Raw genomic sequence first — 3,948 nt, forward strand, 5'->3', positions numbered from 1 at the left:
TAAATAATTTTCCGAAAATCAGTTCTGTAAGAAGAAAAATAAAATGGTAATGCTTAAAACATGCAAAGCAGTAAAAATACTAATTTCCTATATTAAGCCTACTGCACATGATTACACTTGGAGAAAATGTGTGTGGTAGGGAAAATGCTGAGAATAAAAATTCTGACAATGTACATTGCCGCACAATGCTAACTTGCTTTTCTCTACAGTGGAAACAAATGAACTCATTTTCCCAAAAATTCTAAAGTGCTATCAAGGGAAAATATCTATAGTATTTTTGGTAAAAGTTGTTTTTCAGATGTACCTGAAAACATAGGGTTCTGACCATGCTCACGATTGGATTTAAAGCAATTTGTGGATGGCAGCTTCCCAACATTTATAGAGCAGAAGTTTCTCCATTAACGATTGGCAAGCCGAGAAAACAATGGCAGCTCTTTATTTTTTTCTAATTACTATGTGTTTTTTGCCCAAATATAATTTTTTAAAAGAAAAAAAATGTAACGATTATTGTTTGCTTTGCAACTGCAAGAAGCGGGAGCTCAAAGTTGGAGTATTTTTTTAATTTTGTAATGTGTGTATTGAGTGAAATCATATTTGTGAATACTATATCAAACTTCTATAAAGTTGGTACAGTATAGTAAAATACATTTGTCAAAAATGTGCATTCATTATAAATAGTTACTGTAAGGTAATACTACACGTGGATGTAAAATATGGTAATAATAGCATGTTCTTGTATAGCGCTGCTTGTTTTACAGAGACATTTTGCAGGCACAGCTCCCTGCCCTGTGGAGCTTACAAACTATGTTTTTGGTGCCTGAGGCACAGAGAGATAAAGTGACTTGTTAAGGTCACAAGGAGCTGACACTGGGAATTGAACCAGATTTGTGTATGTCAAACTCGGTGCTAGTCAGTCTTTACTCACTGAGCCACTCCTTCTCTTAAATAAAAATTATCTCCTGATAAATGTTTGATATAAATGCAGGCGTGTATCCCACTATAGTCCTGTCCTATTATGTTTTGTCATAACCATTAGAGTTCCCTTGCGCCCATTCTGGGAATAGTGCAAGAGCTAGTAAGCGCTCAGGCCTATTGCAGTCTCAGGACAGCACACTATTTTATTTCATTCATGTGGCTTTGCATTTCTAGCTCTCCAAGAGGTCATCCTCTTTTATTTAGGCCAATGATTCAGAATCATCGGTATAATAGACATTATGTATATATATATATGTATTTATATAGACATTATGTAATACTGGAGCCAAAATGTATCTTAGACATAGTTGCATTCAACACAACCAATCTTTTGTATAGTTCAAATGCTTGCAATTTTTAATTGTTAGAAAATCAAGAACACTGTTTGTAATATGGTTACTGGTTTAAGTAATAATCTCTGACAAACAAGACATTTTCTTGCCATTAAAAACTGGATCTGGAGTGGCTCAGCGAGTAAAGACTGTCTGGCACTGAGTTTGAAGCAGGGGAACCTGGTTCAATTCCCGGTGTCAGCTCCTTGTGAACTTGGGCAAGTCACTTTATCTCCCTGTGCCTGAGGCACCAAAAACATAGATTGTAAGCTCCATGGAGCAGGGACCTGTGCCTGCAAAATATCTCTGAAAAGCGCTATGTAAAAATAGCAGCGCTTTGCAAGAACTTGCTATTATTAATCTAAAGACTCTTGGCACAAAGTTTAACCATAGACTGTTATTGGCTAAATGTGTTTTGATTTAATTTGTCAATGGTTTACATTTCTCGACATCCTGAGGCTATTAATACCTAGGAATTAGATTAATTGGGAAGCTTTGCTTCCAAATATATAGTTTTAGTTTATGACTATGGGATGTACAAAGGTCACATTCTGATCAGTGTGTTTGTCTACATAAATAACCTAGAAAAGACCTTAAAGCAGTCCACGCTGCCGCTTTTATATATTTTTATTTTATTTTTTCCCCCCTGTAATATGTCTATCAATACAATCCACACAATGATAAGTAATTAGCTAAATTGCAAATCCATCAGAGAAGATTCGGCTCAGGGGGGGGGGGGGGGGGGGTCATTAAATGGCTCTCAGTGCAGCAGAAGAGGATCAAAGATGCAACGTTCTGTGGGGAAGATCATGTCAGGCAGTCACTAGATACAATTGGTGCACTGCTAGAGAGAGGGCAGGTCTGAAAAAGAGGTGTGCCAGAGCCTGTTTCAGAAGAGGAAGGGGATGTGACTTTGTAAGTGGTTGCTATCAAAACAAAAAATGCTTGTTACATTATAATACATTAAAAATGTTATTCAGAGTTGTTAAATATTTTTTTTAATTTTCTCATAGTACAGAACGTATTACACACATGTAGGATATTGCTTGATTTGCAGCTTTAATGAATGTGGCCAGAAGAAAGCATCACTTAACTCAGAGCTGGTGCAACCACTAGGCAACCAAGGTGGATGCCTAGGGTGGCATATTTTGGAGGCTGCGGGGGCAGTGGGAGGCCGGATCAGAGCAGGGTGCTTATTTCTGAGTGCATCCTATGCTGCTGCCGTGCTCCACTGCAGCGGGATATGCTCCTGCTGCAGCTACAAAGTATTCTGCCTGCTACTATTCAGGGTGGGAGGGAATTAAAAACAGAGGGGGGTGGGTGTAGACACGGAGGGGGGAATAAAAACAGAGGGAGGGTGTAAAACAGAAAAGGCTAAAGTCTAAAAACAGAGAGAGAGGGGGAGAGAGAGAGGGGGAGAGAGGGAGGGGTGGGTGGGAATGAAACAGAGGGGTGGGGGGTGAGAGAGGTAGGGCTGAGGGGGGAATGAGAGATGGAGGGGTCGGGGGAATAAGAGAGGTAAAGGTGGGGGGAATGAGATGGGGATGGAGGGAATGAGAGGGGGAGGGGTGGGGAGGGTTGGGGAGGGGTGGGGGGAATGAGAGAGGGTGGGGTGGGGGGGAATGAGAGGGGGGGGATGAGAGAGGGAGGGGGGAATGAGAGAAGGATCGGTGGGGTGGAACATGGGGGTGGGGGAACAGGGTGAGAGAGAGGGAGGTTAAGGGGGGAGTGAGGGAGAAACGGGAGGGGGGAAAGAGAGGGGTGGAGGAGGGTGAGAGAGAGGGGTGGAGGAGGGTGAGAGAGAGGGGTGGAGGGGGTGAGAGAGGGGTGATGGAGGTGAAAGAGTGTTGGAGGGATTGAGAGAGAGAGGGTGGAGGGATGTAAGGAAGAGAGGGTTTGAGGGAGGTAAGAGAGAGAGGGGTGGAGGGAGCTGAGAGAGAGGAGTTGGTGGGAGGGATAGAGGGAGGGTGGATGTGAGAGAGAAGGATAGGTGGGGGGAGTAAGGGGGCAGAGTGAGGGATGGGGAAAGGGGAGGAGAAAGAGAAGGGGTAAGGGAGGTTGAGAAAGAATGAAAAGGGGTTAAGAGACAGGATTTTGTCAGAAGGTTCGACTAGGGTGCCAAATACCCTTGCACCGGCCATAACTCTACTTTCTCAAATTTAACTATATAAGCTAGCCCAAATATAGCCTAAAAAGCATAGATCATTGGTATGTCTTATAGAACCCATCCAAGCAGCAGAGGTGGGTAGGTTTTTTCCAACCAGAGAATAATAGGGAAAAAGTTTTGCAAATGAGAAAAATATGTTGCCAGGACACAAGAAATCACTTAAAAACTTCAAACTCGTCCACGAGAAGATAAAGTCTCATAATATCGGAGCTACAAACAACTCATAGCTCACAGTCATGTTATATCACTCACCGGGGCCTATTTACCATGGTCTCTAACTTGCAATGTGTCACAAAGTAGTGCATGTTTGCCAAATTAAGGTCTCTATGAATTTTGTCACTTTGTGTCAGTATGGGATTTGTCATTCTCTTTGCGACAATAATAAATCCATCTTATACAAAGTTTCACAAATAAATAAAAATATGTACTGTATTCTTACATAATGCTAAAATGTAATGAAAATAAAGAAAGAAG

Source organism: Ascaphus truei, chromosome 1, assembly GCF_040206685.1.
Source record: "Ascaphus truei isolate aAscTru1 chromosome 1, aAscTru1.hap1, whole genome shotgun sequence".
NCBI classification, from domain to species: domain Eukaryota; kingdom Metazoa; phylum Chordata; class Amphibia; order Anura; family Ascaphidae; genus Ascaphus; species Ascaphus truei.